Source organism: Rhinatrema bivittatum, chromosome 5, assembly GCF_901001135.1.
Source record: "Rhinatrema bivittatum chromosome 5, aRhiBiv1.1, whole genome shotgun sequence".
Lineage (NCBI taxonomy): Eukaryota > Metazoa > Chordata > Amphibia > Gymnophiona > Rhinatrematidae > Rhinatrema > Rhinatrema bivittatum.
This window is the reverse complement of record NC_042619.1, coordinates 139,436,977-139,456,829: the sequence shown is the minus strand read 5'-3', so window position 1 is coordinate 139,456,829 and position 19,853 is coordinate 139,436,977.

The window sequence follows — 19,853 nt, the reverse complement described above, 5'->3', positions numbered from 1 at the left end:
CTACTCTTCAGTTTGTCAATCAGGCCTTCCACATCTTCCAGGTTCACCGTGATTTGGTTCAGTTGATTGGAATAATAACCCTTGAAAACCTTCTCCAGATTGGGTATCTCTCCAATATCCTCTTCAATAAACACTGAAGCAAAGAAATTGTTAAATCTTTTTAAGATAGCCTCATCTTCTCTAAGTGCCCCTTTAACCCCTTGATCATCCAACGATCCAAGTGACTCCCTTGCAGGCTTTCTGCTTTGGACATATTTTTAAAAGTTTTGTGAGTTTTTGCCTCTATGGCCAAATTCTTTTCAAATTTTCTCTTTTCCTGTCTTATCAGTTTCTTACTTTTAACTTGCCAATGCTTATGCTTTATCCTATTTTCTTCTGATGGATCCTTCTTCCAATTTTTGAATGAAGATCTTTTGGCTAAAATAGCCTTTCACCTCACCTTTTAAGTATGCCGGCAATCGTTTTGCCTTCCTTCCACTTTTCTTAATGCATAGAATACATCTGGACTGTGCTTCTAGGATGGTATTTTTTTAACAATGTCCACACCTTTTGCTAGGGGTGTGCATTCATTTTGAACGCATATGTAAAACGCAACTTATATTTTTAAAAGAGAAAAAAAAGGTTTGAGGAGAAACGCATCGCGAGTTCCATCATATTCAACATAGCTATGTTGAATACGTTGAACCTAAATAAACACTTAAACCCCCACCCTCCTGACCCCCCCAAGACTTACAAAAACTCCCTGGTGGTCCAGCGGGGAGTCAGGAAGCCATTCCTGTATTCCTTTGCGAGGAGCACGTTACGTCGGCGTCACGTCGGAGTGACGCGGACGTCACGTGCTCCTCTGCGCCTCCGCTCCCGGACCCCCGTTGGACCCAACCGGAACTTTTAGCCAGCTTGGGGGGGGGGGGTCAGGAGGCCCCCCCAAGCTCGCCAAAAGTTCCGGTTGGGTCCAACGGGGGTCCCGGAGCGACCTCCTGCCACATGACCTACCTGTCACGTGGTAGGAGTACAAGATGACGCCGGTGACCATGTGACAGGGGCTGAACAATGGCACGGCAGCCCCTGTGACACAGGCTATCGGTGCCATGAGGAAATCGCAGACGAGTGCAGGGATGCCTTCCTAACTCCCCGCTGGACCACCAGGGAGTTTTGGTAAGTCTTGGGGGGGGGGATTAAGGAGGGTGAGGGGTTTAAATTTTTATTTAGGGAACCGGTGAACGTATGGACAGACCCTCAACTTATGGAATTCTCCATATGTCCATATTGAACGAAATCGACCCTCAACTTCAAATTATCAACGAAAACTTTTTGTCTGCACATCCCTACCTTTTGCACACTTTTTACCTTTGTAGCTGCACCTTTCAGTTTTTTCTATTTTTCTCATTTTGTCAGTTTCCCTTTTGAAAGTTTAACACTAGAGCTGTGAATTTGCATACTGTCACCCTTCCAGTCATTAATTCAAATTTGATCATATTATGATCACTATTGCCAAGCAGCCCCACCACCATTACCTCTCTCACCAAATCCTGTACTCCACTGAGAATTAGATCTAAAATTCATCCTCTCTCATTGGCTCCTGAACCAAATGCTTCATAAAACTTTCTTTTATTCCATCCAGGAACTTTATCTCTCTAGCATGCCCTGATGTTTCACTTACTCAGTCAATATTGGGGTAATTGAAATCTCCCATTATTACTGCACTACCAATTTGGTTAGCTTCCCTAATTTCTCTTAGCATTTCACTGGCCATCTCACCATTTTGGCCAGGTGGACAGTAGTATACTATCACTATTCTCTTCTCTAACATACAAGGAATTTCTACTCATAAATATTCAATTACACATTTAGTCTTATGCAGGATCTTTATCCTGTTGGACTCTATGCCATCCCGGTCATAAAGCACCACTCAGCCACCAAGATGCTTCTCTCTGTCATTGCGATATAATTTATACTCTGGTATAGCACTATCCCATTGGTTATCTTCTCTCCACCATGTCTCTGAGATGCCAATTAAGTCTATGTCATCATTCACTGTTATAAACTCTAATTATCCCATCTTACTTCTTAGACATCTGGAATTAGCATACATACACTTCAAAATGAGTTTTTTCTTTGTATTTACATTCTCCTTTTCAGTTGACAGGGATAAATTGGAATCTTTTAGCTCAGGTGAGTTTTTAATTATAGGCTCTTGGACTATTTTTCTTATTATTGGAACATCTATGTTGGGATGCCCTAACACTAATGCTTCATTAGTATCCTTTGAAGATACCTTCCACCAAACCAAGCGCTGCTGAGCGACTGTTGGTTTTCCCATTTGTTGTAGTTTAAAAGCTGCTTTATCTATTTTTAAAAGGTTAGCACCAGCAGCCTAGTTCCACCCTGCTTAAGGTAGAGCCCATCCCTTTGGAAAAGACTCCTGCTTCCCCAAAAAGTTCCCCAGTTCCTTACAAAACTGAATCCCTCTTCCCTGCACCATCATCTCATCCACACATTGAGACTCTGGAGCTCTGCCTGCTTCTGATTAGAGATGTGAATCGTGTCCTCGATCGTCTTAACGATCGATTTCGGCTGGGAGGGGGAGGGAATCGTATTGTTACCGTTTGGGTGTTTAAAATATCGTGAAAATCGTTAAAATCGTGAGCCGGCACACTAAAACACCCTAAAACCCACCCCCGACTCTTTAAATTAAATCCCCCACCCCAAATGCCTTAATACTTCATCAACTTTGGGAGGGAAGTACTTACTTGCCCTAAACCAATGGCAGGAAAACCGGCACACTAAAACCCCCTAAAACCCACCCCGACCCTTTAAATTAAATCCCCCACCCTCCCGAACCCCCCCCCCCCCCCAAATGCCTTAAATTACCTGGGGGTCCAGCGGCGGCGGCCATAGACCAACACGATTCGACTGCAGGAGGTCGTTCCAGACCCCTGCTGGACTTTTGGCAAGTCTTTTGGGGGTCAGGCGGCCCCCCAAGCTGGCCAAAAGTCCCTGGGGGTCCAGCAGGGGTCCGGGAGCGATCTCCTGCCGTGAATCGTTTTCCGTACGGAAAATGGCGCTGGCAGGAGATTGACTGCAGGAGGTCGTTCAGCGGGGGTTCCGGACTGCCGCTGAACGACCTCCTGCAGTCGATCTCCTGCCGGCACCATTTTCCGTACGGAAAACAATTTGCGGCAGGAGATCGCTCCCGGAGCCCCGCTGGACCCCCAGGGACTTTTGGCCAGCTTGGGGGGGCCTCCTGACCCCCACAAGACTTGCCAAAAGTCCAGCGGGGGTCCGGAACGACCTCCTGCAGTCGAATCGTGTTGGTCTATGGCCGCCGCCATTTTGCAAAATGGCGCCGGCTGAAGACAACACAATTCAATTGCAGGAGCCCGTTCCGGACCGCCGCTGGACCCCCAGGTAATTTAAGGCATTTGGGGGGGTTCGGGAGGGTGGGGGATTTAATTTAAAGGGTCGGGGGTGGGTTTTAGGGGGTTTTAGTGTGCCGGTTTTCCTGCCATTGGTTTAGGGCAAGTAAGTAAGTTCCTGCCCTCCCCTTTCCCCCGATTTACAATTTTTTAACGATAAATCGGGGGAATTGATATTGTATCGTGGCCCTAACGATTTTTGACGATTTAAAATATATCGGACGATATTTTAAATCGTCAAAAAACGATTCACATCCCTACTTCTGATGATCTGCTCATTGAACAGGAAGCATTTCAGAGAATGCTACCCTGGAGGTTCTGGTTTTCAGCTTTCTTCCTAAGAACCTAAATTTGGCTTCCAGAACCTCCTTCCCACAGTTTCCTATGTTGTTCGTGCCCACATGTACCATGACAGTTGGTTCCTCCCCAGCACTGTCTAAAATCCTATCTAGAAGTGACTGAGTGCTTGGGAGTTGAGATTCAATGCAAAAAAATTGCATTGTCATGCATTGGGGGTATAGAAATCTAATGGAGTTAGATTAGTTAGTGGTAGAGAAGCTAGGGACAAGGAGGAAGCTCTGCTGTCCGCCTGCTGGACTTATGCACTGACTAGTTATTATAGCTTTGTGTGTCTATGTCTAATGAGGTAGATCTTTAAAAAGCGCGTACATTTGTTCGCACAACCGGCGTGAACAAAAGTACACCGGATTTTATAAGATAAGCGCGTAGCCGCACGTATCTTATAAAATCTGGGGTCGGTGCGCGCAAGGCTGCGCAAAATCGGCAGCCTGCGCGCTGAGCCGTACAGCCTGCCTTTGTTCCCTCTGAGGCCGGTCCAAAATCAGAGCGGCCTCGGAGAGAACTTTCCTTCCGCATCCCCCCACCTTCCCCTCCCTTCCCCTACCTAACCCACCCCCCGGCCCTACCTAAATCCCCCCCCCCACACCTTTGTTGGGCAAGTTACGCCTGCTTGAAGCAGGCGTAACTTGCGCGCGCCGCCTCGCATCCCCCGGCACAGGCCGCAGTGCTGGGGGACTCAGGACCGCCCTCCCCGCCCACCCTCGAACCGTCACCATGCCCCTGGACCTGCCCCAGACCGCCCCCTGACCCCCAGACACTCCCCCAGACATGCCCCCAGACACGCTCCCTCCCGCACCTTTTACGAAGCCCCGGGACTTACACGCGTCCTGGGGCTTTGCGCGCGCTGGCAGCCTATGCAAAATAGGTGCGCCGACGCACGAGTGCCCTGCACGCATAAATCCGGGAGGATTTATGCGCGCAGGGCTTTTAAAATCTAGCCCAATTTTTTTATTATAATTATATATGTTAAAATTATAAATCACCTAGAGCTTCAGTGGTTAGGCGATTAATAAATACAAATAAATAAATCACTTTCGACCCATACAAATAAGTCTAAGAGAAGTGTAAGAGAAGACCATCATACTAGTCACTCACTTGAATTTTTGGTGCACTGCTGACTCCTTTTCATAATCATTTGCCTCCTCTATGATTAGTCTCATCTATTTTTTATTTTTGTTTAATCTTGAAGTAAAATTGCTTTAGAAAAAAGCAGCTTACACTTTTTGAGTTAAATAGCTGCTAACTAAAGTCCAAAAAACACCATATACATTCATACTGTTAAATGTGGTACTCTAAACAAGACTTATCTGAAACATGCATGATATTGTCTACTAAAGGAAAAACCTGTTGCTAGCTACATTTTGGCCATTTCTTCATCAGGGGTATTGAAAATTCCTCAAGGCTCTTTTAGTTGTAAATCAGCATCCTTTGATTTGACATGTTATAAAGGCAACTCTGATCTATGCAGAGACCAATATGTAATTAGATTAATTTCCAATTACAATAAACATTTGAAACTCAAGGAAGATTTGTGGATTTGTTTAAGTGGCTGCATTTAAATCAAAGGAAACCAATCCAGATGCTCATTATGTCCCACTAGTGTCAAAATACTGCTCTTGAATGTTCAATTTAGCTACTCTATTACCAGATCATGAGTGACAAGAACTGGTAACATATTTTAAAGTAATTCAATGTGCCATCACTGATTTTACATCCAGTTTCATAATTTATGTTATAGTGTGCCAGTATCTAAACATTTATGTTGGACACCCTGTGAGATCTATCCATACTCATCTAATAGAACATAGGAGCTGTCCGAACATTGCTAAGACAAATGCCCCAATTGTACAACATTGTCTGGACTATAAACATAATTTCTCAAAATTATGTTGGACTGTACTAGAAAAGTAATCAGTTTTGATAGAAGTAGTAATAGACTGACTAAATTGAACATTCGCGAGCAGTACTGGATATAAAAATTAAGAACTTTGACACCGGTGGGACTTAATGATGACCTGGATTGATTTTCTTTGATTTAAATACATCCACATAAGCAAATCCATTTGAGTTTCAAATGTTTATTGTAATAGCAAGTGATTCTAATTATGGATTGGTCTTTGCTTAGGTCAGAGTCGCCTTTAAAACACCTCATTTCCAAGGATGCAATGTACAACTAAATGAGCCTTGAGGAATACAAGTAATTGCATTTACAATACCCTTGATGAAGAAATAGTCAAAACATGACCAGCATTGGGTGTTTCCCTCAGTTAACAATATCATCCATGTTTCAGAAAAGTCTTATTGAGAGTACCACATTTAACAACATGAATGTATATGATGGTTTTTGAATTATAGAGGCTCTTTAAGTCAATAACTATAAATAAGCTGCTTCTCTCAAAGCAATTTTATTTGAAGATTTCAATAAGAACTAAAAAATAAGGTGGAACTTTTACCAAGGATGAAACAAATGACTATAAAGAGGAATCATCACTGAAAATTCAAGTGAATGACCAGTATGATGCTATCCTCTTACATTATACCAAATTTAAAGGGACAGACTTAGGCCTGGATTTATCAAAATGTGGTAAGGAGAGAGAGAGAGAGAGAGAGAGCGAGAGAGCCTGGCAATAATGCCATCCCCTTAGGTAGGTATTTGTATCCCTATGGTAGGCCCACCTAGTAACTCGAGGTGGGGTTTAGGTATGAGTGTAGGGGGTTAGGGGCCACTTTGACATTCTACATGACATGTACGAACAGAACAGTGGTCTCTTGTGAAGATCTGATGGCCTTCGGAGTGAGGAAACCCACTTCAAGATGAGATTTGGGCAATGTTCCCTCCACCTAGCTTGATGGACTCTCTACCTGGGTAACACTCATACCTAAACCCCACCTCTCTCTCTCTCTCTCTCTCCTGGGCTCTTCAATTCACCTCAAATACTGCACGGTCACGGCAGCTATCGCATAGCCTAACGCAATTCAAAAAGGTGTTGTTAAAATTGGCGTTACGGCTGTGCGATAGCTCTTCGCAGACAGGCTAACCCAGCCCACTCTCTGCCCCTAACTCCTCCTATTTTCTAAATTTGCATCGCACCATACGATATGGTGCTATCGCATGTGTTAAACACGTTTTTGCATGTGGTAAGGGCCTATCGCATGCGATAAGCCCTTAACGCATGCAAAAACGCCTTATCGCATTTTGATAAATGACCCCCTTAGTTGTATAAGTTCAGAGTAATCTCAGCTCAAAGAAGATCTCAGCTTCAGTTGACCTTATGATCTATTTCACAATGTAAGGTGGTTGACTGATCATAACAAGTCTGTCTCTATGCTAGGTTGCCCTATTAAAAGTGACATTTTTTCTATTTATTTTTTTCTTTTGTGATAAAGTAGATGCAATTTTCACCCAATTTTCAAATTTTCAACAGGTACCCTTCCTGTTAACTTGGAATACATTTTCAGAAATTTCTGTTAATGATGTGTGTCAACTAATTGTATCACTAAACAATACTCTGTGTCCCATTAATGCTTCTTCTATGGGATTCATAAAAATTATGACAACAGAATAATTAGCATTTTGCAAAGCAAAAATTATTTTGTTTTGACTTTCATTTAATGGGGAGTTTTTTAGTTACATTTCCTTTTTTATTTTTATTTTGGTTTTTGGTTTCAGAAAATAGTGTGCACTATTTGCAGATAGTGCATGCTATTTCCGATACCCCGCAAAAAAAGGAAAAAACCCAATTAAGCCCCTGGAGCTCCTGGAAACCCCCCCCCCCCCCAACACACACACAAACACCCAACTTCTCGCTGCCACTGGAAGCAGCCAAATATCCCCCAGAAAGGAAATATTTGGGGAAAAAACCTCTGTTTACATATCCTGCTCCCAACCCCCAACTTTGTTTAAAAAATAACCCCTCCTCCCAGCTTCCAGGCCCACCAATGCTTACCCTAGCCCACCTTCCTGAACCCCCAAATTTGATTATTAGCCTGGTAGTTAATGGGGGCCCTAGAGCAACCCCTCAGCTTCTGGACTCGTGGCCACTATTTTCCAAAATAAGCTGTCTCTTTGATCCTATCATGTTATCCAATTGTACTGTTAGCCCCTGTCCCAGGCTAGAACCAAAGGGCTGGCCAGTGGCATTTTCCAAAATAGTTTGGTGGGCCCTCTATCATTTAGTTCAAAAAATGACTTGAAACAACATAAACACTGTCGTCAACAGTGTCTCTGTCATTTCAAGCGAAAGCTCATCCCTAGCATTGTTTCTTCTTTGCTGCTTTGATTAAATGTTCTCTGTCTGAGAGGTCACTTCCTTCTATTTTAAAAGAAGCTTCTGTCCATCTTCTTCTTAAGAAACCTTTATTGGACCCTATGATTCTGAACCATTATCATTCGATTTCCATACTTCCTTTTTTGGTTTAACTTTAGGGAAGGTGGTATTGGAAAAGCTTAAGGACTCATCACATTTTATTTCAATTTCAGTTTGGTTTTCACCCCTTCACAGTACAGAAGCCCTTTTGTTATCATATTTTCTGTAGGGGTTTTGATACCAGTACAAGATTTGTTCTGGTTTTAATATATATTTCTTTGGCTGTCGACACTTTAGATTATAACATACTTCCACTTCATTTAAGTAGCTTTGGTCTGTCTGCTACTGTCTGAAAATGTTTCACTTCAGACTTGTCTAGTCATGCACAGCATATAGTTATGGTGGGCACATATATATCCTCTTCAATTCTGTTAATAACTGGTGTGTCACAGGGCTCTGCCCTTTCCACTTTGCTTTTTTAATGCTTATTTTTCACCTTTGTGTTACGTTCTTCACTTTGGATGATTTTCTATTGGTTTTAAAGGGTTGCCAACTCAGTTTATCTGGGACTTCCATTAGCCATTGTTAAAGCTTTACAAATGGAAGGTGCCCAGCATGGATGAGTGGGTGCTGGGAATAACCAGACTCCTGCTGCATCCATGGGGGCACCGCCAGCACCTCACCAGGGCTGGGTGTGGAGGGGGGATCCTTTTCCCCCTCTCCCTCCATCGATGGCTGGAAGTAATGGCACCAGCCGCATCCAGCCAGCACCAAGTGTGGGGTTCCTTCTTTCTTGCTGGGACGTCACTTCTGATGTTGCTCCCCCCCAGTCGGTCCGGCATCGGTCGTGGCAACATTATCAGAATGCGCCCTGATGCTGGGCCATACGACTGGTCGGGGGAGTGATGCAATGACATGGCCAAAGGAGAGGGACAGGCAGGAAACTACAAACCCGCCAGCTCCCCTTTGTTTGACCTCTTCCGCCTTGGTCCCAGTATAGCTTGGCACGACTCCCCACCCATCTTACCCCTTTATTAGTTAGTGTGAATTGTTAGTTAGTGACCTATGATTGTTCTTTGTTATTCTGTTGTGGCGACAGCAACTGAGTCCTGGAAGGACTATTGTAATACTGGGGGCTGTATACGAAGCAGGGAGGTACTGGTAAGAAAGAGAGGGGCCTTGGGGCCACCACTCGGCGATTGGCCATTGATGATAAATGTCAGGCCTGGGGATTGTGCCTTGAAGAATCGATGGCCAGGCACATTTGCGAGGAGCTGTGGCAGGACCTGCTGCGTCGAAGCCTGCTGTGGCCCCTCTGGTAATGGCACTTCACCGCCAGTTGGGGGCTCACAGGGAGCATGGCCATCCTCTCCTGTTTCCACTGGAGCAGAAGGAAAGGGAGATATCAGCAACTACTCTGTGGTTGAGATTAGGCAGTGGTGGCAGGACTTGGCATCTAAATAAGACTCCCTTGTTAGGGTATTCTAATAAATGGCTGCAGCCATTTGCATCCTAGGTATGACTCAGGTCTTCATTGTGGCTGTGTAATGTTGAATATCTGTCTCAGATGAATGGGGTGGGATAGAACCATGGGTGTCCGGGCTACCCGGTTAATAGTGCAGAACACAGCAGCTAGGGTGGCGACTGGCATTAAGATGAGGGATCATATCTCTCCTATTCTGGTTTTTCTGCTTTGGTTGCGGACTCAGACTTTTAGGGATGTGAATCGTTTTTCAACGATTAAAATTATCATCCGATAATGTTAATATCGTCTTAAATCGTTATAGAACACAATACAATAGAAATTCTAATGATTTATCGTTAAAAATCGTTAAATCGTGTTAGTGCGCACTAACTCCCGTTAGTGCGCACTAACAGAAAATGATACAAATTGACACTTTCCAGGTCACTGAAGGTCAGTTAGGAATGAATATGTATTCCTATTGGCTGGCTGCCCTCTTATCTATTGATGTTACCAAGGTTCACACTGAGGTGATGGTTGGGGGGATGGGAAATGGAACTGGAAACTCACGAACACCAACAGAAAATGATACAAATTGTTGACACTTCCCAGGTCAGTAAAGGTCAGTTAGGAATGAATATGTATTCCTATTGGCTGGCTGTGCTCTTATCTATTGATGTTACCAAGGTTCCCACTGAGGTAATGGTTGGGGGGATGTGAAATGGAACTGGAAACTCACGAACACCAACAGAAAATGATACAAATTGTTGACACTTCCCAGGTCAGTAAAGGTCAGTTAGGAATGAATATGTATTCCTATTGGCTGGCTGTGCTCTTATCTATTGATGTTACCAAGGTTCCCACTGAGGTAATGGTTGGGGGGATGTGAAATGGAAACAGTTGGAAGCTTGACAAAAAAAGTAACGTGATGATCATCACTCATGTACTAGAACTTGTTTGTTTATTATGTTAGCAGGCATGTGAAATGCTAGTGCATGTTGAATTTGCCAATCACTGTGCATTTTAGAAAGGTGGTCCTGGCTGGAACTACACAGTTCAAATATATGTGGTAATTGATTGTTGGTAAGTGTATTTTTTAAGTAGCCACACTGGCCACCAGATCACGGATCATGGAGAGCTGCATCCCTGCTCCCAGCCAGTCTGGGGCTGCCTGTCCCAGTCATCCATGGAGGGCTGCAGCCCTGCTCCCAGCCAGTCTGGGGCTGCCTGTCCCTGTAATCCATGCAGCGCTGCATCCCTGCTCCCAGCCAGTCTGGGGCTCCCTGTCCCAGTAATCCATGCAGCGCTGCTTCCCTGCTCCCAGCCAGTCTGGGGCTGCCTGTCCCAGTAATCCATGCAGAGCTGCTTCCCTGCTCCCATCCAGTCTGGGGCTGCCTGTCCCAGTCATCCATGCAGAGCTGTATCCCTGCTCCCAGCCAGTCTGGGGCTGTCTGTCCCTGTAATCCATGCAGAGCTGCATCCCTGCTCCCAGCCAGTCTGGGGCTGCCTGTCCCAGTAATCCATGCAAAGCTGCATCCCTGCTCCCAGCCAGTCTGGAGATCACAACACTCCTGGTATTAATAGGGATAGGTCACTGTGTGCAGGAAGATCACAACACCCCTGGTATCAGGGTTAGTGCACTGTGTGCAGGAAGATCACAACACTCCTGGTATTAATAGGGATAGGGCACTGTGTGCAGGAAGATCACAACACCCCTGGTGCCAGGGTTAGGGCACTGTGTGCAGGAAGATCACAACACTCCTGGTATTAATAGGGATAGGGCACTGTGTGTACTTGAAGATCACAACACACCTGGTGCCAGGGTTAGGGCACTGTGTGCAGGAAGATCACAACACCACTGGTATCAGGGTTAGGGCACTGTGTGCAGGAAGATCACAACACCCCTGGTATCAGGGTTAGGGCACTGTGTGCAGGAAGATCACAACACTCCTGGTATTAATAGGGATAGGGCACTGTGTGCAGGAAGATCACAACACCCCTGGTGCCAGGGTTAGGGCACTGTGTGCAGGAAGATCACAACACTCCTGGTATTAATAGGGATAGGGCACTGTGTGTACATGAAGATCACAACACCCCTGGTGCCAGGGTTAGGGCACTGTGTGCAGGAAGATCACAACACCACTGGTATCAGGGTTAGGGCACTGTGTGCAGGAAGATCACAACACCCCTGGTATCAGGGTTAGGGCACTGTGTGCAGGAAGATCACAACACTCCTGGTATTAATAGGGATAGGGCACTGTGTGCATGAAGATCACAACACCCCTGGCGCCAGGGTTAGGGCACTGTGTGCAGGAAGATCACAACACTCCTGGTATTAATAGGGATAGGGCACTGTGTGTACATGGAGATCACAACACCCCTGGTGCCAGGGTTAGGGCACTGTGTGCAGGAAGATCACAACACCCCTGGTATCATGGTTAGGGCACAAGTTCTAGTCACATTGACTGATCACATTACTTTTTTTGTCAAGCTACCAACTGTTTCCATTTCCCATCCCCCATATACTGTCATTGGGAACCTTGGTAACATGAATAAATAAGAGGGCAGCCAATAGGAATACATATTCATTCCTAAACTGACCTTAACTGACCTGAAAAGTGTCAAATTGTATCAATTTCTGTTAGTGCGCACTAACTCCCGTTAGTGCGCAATAATCGGAAAAAACGATTTTTAACGATTTTTCAACGAAATAATCGTGCCAAACACGATTTTCTTCTCCTGCCACACGATTTCAATCGTTAAGATGATATGGCACACGATTCACATCCCTACAGACTTTTATCAAATTTAAAATTTTAACTTTGATTCACACAGCAATATGCAGTGATGCACCAGCTTAATTTAGGATCTTATTAAAAATCTACAGACTCTCTTACTCTTTGCATTCATCCGACAAGAGTCTTTTAGATATTCCTTCAGTCAAAGCAGCTCACTTAACAGAGATTCAGGACAGAACTTTCTCCATCGCAAGTCCTATACCTTGGAATTTACTTCCTGAGTCTTTAAGAGCTGAGGTAAGCTTATCTATCTTTACAAAAAACTTAAAAGATTTTGCTGTTTACTCAGATTTTGTGATTTCTGGAGCATGATTGGCTCTGCAGGTTATTTACATTATTAGGTTTTAATTGTTTGGTATATGTTGAGGAATTGGAATATAGCAAGGCCTCATGCTTGTTTTATTTAATTAATTATTTTTTTTTTTGTTATAAGTGTGCTCATTATGAATGTTTTATTAATTGTTCCCAGCATAGAACTGTGGCTGTTGTGGAATATAAATGTATACATATTAATATACAGTAATTAATAATAATAATGTGTACTGACCAGGGGGGGACCTGGAAGTGATTGTGTCCTGATGATATCACAATAGGAAAACAGTATGACAATGCAGTAGCTAGAGCCAGAAGAATGCTGATAACTAGCAGAAAAAAGGAGGTGACAGTGTCCCTGTAACGGTCATTGGTGAGGCATGCTTATGTCATTAAAAATGAAAGCACATCCTTGGTAAATATGAACAAGAAAAAAGAAGAGGAAGATTAGAGGCATTATAGGGCAGAGTTTGGAAGTTCATGCACAAGTGTGTTATTTTGTAAGCAGTATATGCACATTGATTACCAGACTTTTCTGTGCACGTATACACCAGCTAATTGCCTCATGCAGTTGAAATTGAACTTTCCTTGATTTGCACTTTTTAGGTGGGGGGTCCGGATGAACAGTTGGGAGTTAAGGGTGAAGTGCTGGAGGGACATGGAGAAATGGTGAATGTATCAGCAAACTGGTGATTCCAAGGACACAAGCAAGTAATTATTTTGGGAAGAAGAGTATGCACATACCATGCAAAACACCCATTTTTGCATTTAATTTTGGGTTATTATACGTGCATTCTTATAAATATTTGTGTGAAATTTTATGAAATGGGTGGAGAAAGTATGTGTTTCCTGCATTAAAGATATAAATGTGTATGGAATTATATGTGCATAGTTTTGGGGCAGGAATAGGTGGTATTTTATAAATTGTGCACCTCCCACCAGATAGTATATAAAATACTGATATAAACCTCTGTGTGCCCAGTTACCTGTGCAAATGGTGTACCATTTGGAAAGTTGGACTCAAAGCATTCCTAGGATGATAATGAAGCACTGAGATAATTTGTGCAGAGTAGCAATTAGTAACCTAAACAGAAGGAATGAAAGTAACATGCACATAGTTGTAGAGATGAGCTTTGTTTTTCTGGCTCGGGTCGGGTTTCAATTCGGGCGCTTCGGGAACTCAAACCCAAAACCGGAAAAATGAATTTATAAAAAAAATCCGAATCGGAAAAAAAGCCACCCCTTCACATTTACTGTATTACAACCCCCCCACCATCCCAATTCCTCCCCAAGAATTACTAAAAGCCCTGGTGGTCCAGTGGGGGTCCTGGAGCGATCTCCTGCACTCGGGCCGTCGGCTGCCAGTATTCAAAATGGTGCCGATAGCCTTTGCCCTTACTATGTCACAGGGGCTACCGGTGCCATTGGTCGGCCCCTGTCACATGGTAGGAGCACAAGATGGCGCCGGCCATCCATTGCTCCTACCATCTGACAGGGGCCGACCAATGGCACCGGTAGCCCCTATGACATCGTAAGGACAAAGGGTCATCGGTGCCATTTTGATTCATAGCAGGCCTGACAGCCCGGAGGGAGAGATCGCTCGCGGGACCCCGCTGGGCCACCAGGGCTTTTAGTAAGTCTTGGGGAGGGATCGGGATGTGGGAGGGTTGTAATACAATGAATGTGAAGGGTTCGGGTGTTTTTTTTTGTTTTTTTTTAATAAATGTGCCCCTTCCCCCACACTAACCCGAAAAATGAATTTTCCCTGAAGTTTGCAACCCGGCCCTCTTACCCCCGTTTGCCTGCTCCAGCGCCTGGTTCTGCTTCTCTTGCAGCCATAGGCAGCCACCTCCATCTCCGGGCTGCTCCCCATGCTCCCAGCTCCGCAGTGGATGTCTGAGCTCTGTGACGGGCCTCCCCATATGGTCTGTGAGGAGATGCCGCCATCTCACACCACGCCCCTTCCTAGGCAGGAAAATAACCCATGGCCCCAGATGATGACATCACTGGGTCCTGGTATTTAAGGCCGGGCCCAGCCAGTGCTTCCTTGCCTTGGCAACAGGTCTCCATGCTAGTCGTGTGCTTAGTTGCATGTTCTTGCATTTCCTCCTTGTTCCTGGTTTGTTCCTGATTCATCCATGTTCCTGTTCCTGATCCTGATATCCATTCCTACTCCTGTGTTCTGTGTCTACCCTGCTTGTCGTCTACTGATTAACTCCTGGCTTTGACCACTGCTGCGTCTGATTACGTTCCTGCCCATCTCCTGGTTTGATGTTTGCCTTGCCTGACTAGTCTACAGCTTACTTCTGGTTTTGACCTGCACTTGTCTTGCCACTCTTCCTTGCTTGCCACCTGCCTGACTTCAGCCTGCTCTATGACGCTCCTCTTGAACTCACTCTGGACTTGGCCTCTCAGGCTTCAAACTGTTCATACTCGGGCGCCCTCTTTCTGCCTCCTGTTCTCATTGGCATCTGGTTCTCTTGGACTCTGCCTTTTCCAGATCAGACCACCTACTCCTACTACCACTGCTGGCCCCTGGCTGAACTCCTCATTGTCCCTGAGAAGACCTTGGATGGAGGCCCACCTAAGTCTAGCTGGCCCCGGTACCCAAAGGCTCAACCTGCAGGGAATGAGGGCTGGTATTGGTGAAGCTCCATCCAGCCTCCGTCAGTCATCTAGCTCTGCCTGCTGACAGTGGGGCCCCGTAGGGCTTGCCCTTGCGGGTAGCATCAACCTCAACTTGGTCCAAGGGTCTACCTCCTGTGCAACATTACCAGTAAGAAAAAGGAGGTAGTGATGCTCTTGTACAGGTCCTTTGTGAGGACTCACCTGGTTACTGTGTTCAGTACTGGAACCTGTATCTCAAAAAGGATAAAGATAGAAGAAGGTGGTCCAAAGAAGGGCAAACAAAATTGTGTGGGGTCTGTATCAGAAGACTTATGAGGAGAGGTTGAAGTATCTGAATATGTACACCCTGGAAGAGAGGAGATGCAAGGGGAATATGACACAGACTTTCAGATACCTGAAAGGATTTAATGATGCACAAACATTTATGCTTTTTTGTTGGAAAGGAAACAGTAGAACTAGGGGTCACAACATGAAAATCCAGGGAGGAAGACTCAGAACCAACATAAAGAAATATTTTTTTTCATGGAGAAGGTGGTGGATGCCTGGAATACCCTTCCAGAAGAGGTGGAGAGGATTCAAATGAATTAAAAAAAAAGGCAAAGGATAAACACTGTAGATCCCTAAAGGCTTGAGGATGATAATAAAAAAAAGGTACATGGGGGTAACCTGCACAGAACAGCAGTTAGTACCCTTAACTATAAGGCATGGGGGATTGCTACCTTTAACCAATTAGCCTTGATGATTTAGACACAACTGCAACATTGCTCTCCACTTTTGACTGTGGAGTGGGGGAAAAGGGTATTGGATTGTGAAGACAGCCAACACTAGGCCCCAATTTTTACAGTCTGAGGTACTGACACGTTGACATTGGGGATAGATTTTCTACATCCAAGTACAAAAGCAAAGAACATTCAAGCAGCATTGTCTGAATTATCAGGAAAGCTGCCCACCATGGAAAAATGTTGCAGTAATTTTGCTATGGGTTTGACAGTTGCGAGGCCTTGCTTGTACATATTGCTATCCTTAGCACAATACATTTCATTTTTTACTTTTAAACTGGGGTTTTCTATCCAAGTTTAGTGAAACTTGCAGGCAGGCATCAATAATAGATGTAAGAGTACTCCAAAACACCACAAGGGGACAAAGTTGCATCAAGCGAGGCATGGATAGCCCAAGCCACTAAAATAGAACAAAGCAGCACAAACAAAGACATAGCCACTGCTAAGGCACTGTGAGAGAGGGAAAGCAGCACCAACAGTGTCATAACACCCCAAGGCTAAAGCAGAGGAGCAAAGGGCAATAACAAATTAACAACAGTGGCATGAAAAGATACCAAAAAGAGGAGAAAAGCAGTACTAATATTGACATGAACAGTCTAATGAGAGGGGTAAAGCAGCAACAGCAGCAGAGACAAGAACACTCCAAAGCCTTAAAGGAGGAGAAAATGGCACCAACAAAAGTGGCAAGAAGACCCCCATGACACACAAAAAAAATTGGAAAATAGCACCACAAATTGTGTCATGAAAACCCCAAGGCACAGTGAGAGGGATGTGAGACTGATCCGACTGTAATATCTGTCAATGCACATAAGGTTGATTTTGTTGATTAGACTGGTTAGATGAGTGTCCCCTTTTCCCTCACCACTTCATCTTTGTACCTCACAAAGCTATTCACTTGGTCAAAAAGAATTGTCTTCCCCAGTAGAAGAAGTACCATTCTTTTGTCAAGGTTATATATATAGCTGCTCATCCCTTCTAGAACCTCCAGGGCTCGGGGAGAGTTACTAGAGAGCATCAACAGAAGCATGAACTAGGGATGTATAGTAGGGGTGTGCATTCATTTTGAACTTAAATGTAAAACGCAACTTTTTTTTTTTTTTAACTTAAAAAAGTGATGAGGCGAAAACGATTGGATTTCCAACTTATTCAACATAGCTATGTTGAATAAGTTGGAAATCGCGATTGTTGATCCTAAATAAAAATTTAAACCCCTCACCCTCCTTAATCCCCCCCCAAGACTTACCAAAACTCCCTGGTGGTACAGCAGGGAGTCAGGACGCCATTTCTGAACTCCTTTGCGAGGAGCACGTGACGTCGGCATCACGTCGGAGTGACGCGGCGTCACGTGATTCCCCGCGTGATCGCTCCGGGACCCTCGTTGCACCCAAAAGGAACTTTTGGCCAGCTTGGGAGGGTCCCGGAGCGATCGCGCAGGGAATCACGTGACGCCGCGTCACTCCGACGTGACGCCGACGTCACGTGCTCCTCGCAAAGGAGTTCAGAAATGGCGTCCTGACTCCCTGCTGTACCACCAGGGAGTTTTGGTAAGTCTTGGGGGGGGATTAAGGAGGGTGAGGGGTTTAAATTTTTATTTGCACGTATGGACATAGACTCAACTTATGGAATTCTCCATATGTCCATATTGACCGCAAACGGGACCCCCTTTCGACTTATGGACTTATGAACATAAACTTTTGCTCTGCACATCCCTAATGTATAGTACCAACATTTTGGCTTTGGTTTGTTTTATTCATTATTTTTTTCAATTTTTTTTCAGTTTGTTTAATGTTTTTGTTGGTTATGTTTTTTTGTCAAACTAAAACAAAGAAAAAAAAAAACAGCAAACAAGAAAAAAAAGCCCAAACAAAAAAATATTTTAAAAAAGGCCTCCAGTGGCCCTGGCTGAACTTTCTGGGTAAGACACTATTCCAAACAAGGCCCCAGGTTCCAGTCCAGGTCAGGCCCAGTGCTGAGGCCTGGATCTGGGCCATGCCTGGTGCCATGGCCTAGTCTCTGTAATGGATCCTGGCACTGAAACCTAGCCCTGGGTTTGGCCTGGCACAGAGGCTAAGTCCCTGCACCAAGGCCTAGTATTGGTTGGGTCTGGCATTGTGATATAGCTCTGGGGTCTGCCTAGAGCAGATGGGAGCTGGGTCCTTTACAAATTTCAAGCCTTGGTAGCTCCTACTATGTCCCCTCCATCCCCCTTTCTAGTTCCTGCATTGAAATGGGCAAGAGTGATGTCCCTTCACACCTGTCTGGGTGTTTTAACAATGAGACCATCTGCCTGGGGTTGACATCAAATAGACATCACATTGGTACCTTCCTCCATAGAAATATATGGCTATAAATAAAAACAGTGCCTGCCACAATAGAGGAAGGCACCTAAGTGACGTCACTTTGGAACCTTCTCCTGGTGGATGCACCATTTTTAAAGCATTGGGAGCCAGGTGGGAGCAACTGGGCTTTGCTTCTGCACATTTCAATGCAGGATCCACGAAAAGAGTAAGAGAGAGATAGCATGGGAACTCTTCATCCCCTTCACTTGTGAAGGATCCAGCTCTGATCCACTCTAGGCAGGACCCAGTGTTAAGCCCCAATGCCAGGCCATTGGAGGTCCTTTTTTAAAAATGCAACAAATAGAAAAATATCCAAAATTTTCAGGTATTTTTGAAGGAGGCTATTTTCAGTCATACTATTTGGAACAGACTGAAAATGGCCTCATTTGTTACATTGTTTGCATTCATAAAAAAAAAAATGAAGCACATCCGTAATATGAGCACCAAAAAAAAAAGCAAGCGGCACTTGAAATAGTGGCAGAAATACCCTAAGATACCAAAGGAGGCTCAAATGGCACAAACAACAGTTGTGTAAAGACTCCTAAGCATTATCAAAGGATAAAAGCATCATGGACAGTGACCTGAAGCCAGAGAAAACTCTCAAGAATCATGCAGTGGTCATGCAGTGGTCATGCAATGGTCATGATTTAGAAATCTGACCTCAGACCTGTATATAGGTCAAAAGACTAATCAAACCGAAGGGCAAAGACAGATTAACTCTCTGAAGGAGGTCCATAGTGACCCTGATATGCAAATCAGATCTCAGAACTGCGTATAGGGCAAAAGATTAATTAAACCATCTAGAAGCCAAAAGATGGTTTCAAATGCATGCACATCCTTATTGTGGAATAGATATAATTTTACTCGTAGAATTTGAATCTCAATGAATGCAAAGTCTCATATCTTTTACCTCTCCTGCACTCTTCACTATTATCATATATCTCCTTCTGGTAGTACCAGGTTGGCACTCTCCTCCCAAGTGAAATACCCCTGGGTCATCGAATGATACCTTAACTTCTTCTCTCTGGTAATGAATGTGAGTGCATTATTCTTCTATGATACCAATTCTCCTCATTTTCTTTCTAAGTGAAAGCCACATTCTCCTTTGAATAAACAAAAATTTGAGCCCTGGACCCTAGGGTTCTTAATCCAATAAACACAGACTGAAAAAAAACTTTCTCAGAAAAGGACAATTAATTGAGAGAAAGGAAGGGTAGAAAAAGCTTTCTATAGGAATGAAAGGGTCTCCAAAACTCTGGACCAATAATAAGGATGAAACACCCTGTTTCCACTTCTTTAACAAGGTTTCTATGAAGAAGACCCCAAGAGTTCTTTACCCCCGAAAAAATAATCAAAACTGAAAACTGCACAAACAAGGCTGTCACACAGCAGAGCATTTCAGAAAAACTGAACCAAGAATCCACACTCTGAAAAGGTGTCAGGGTTTTATTA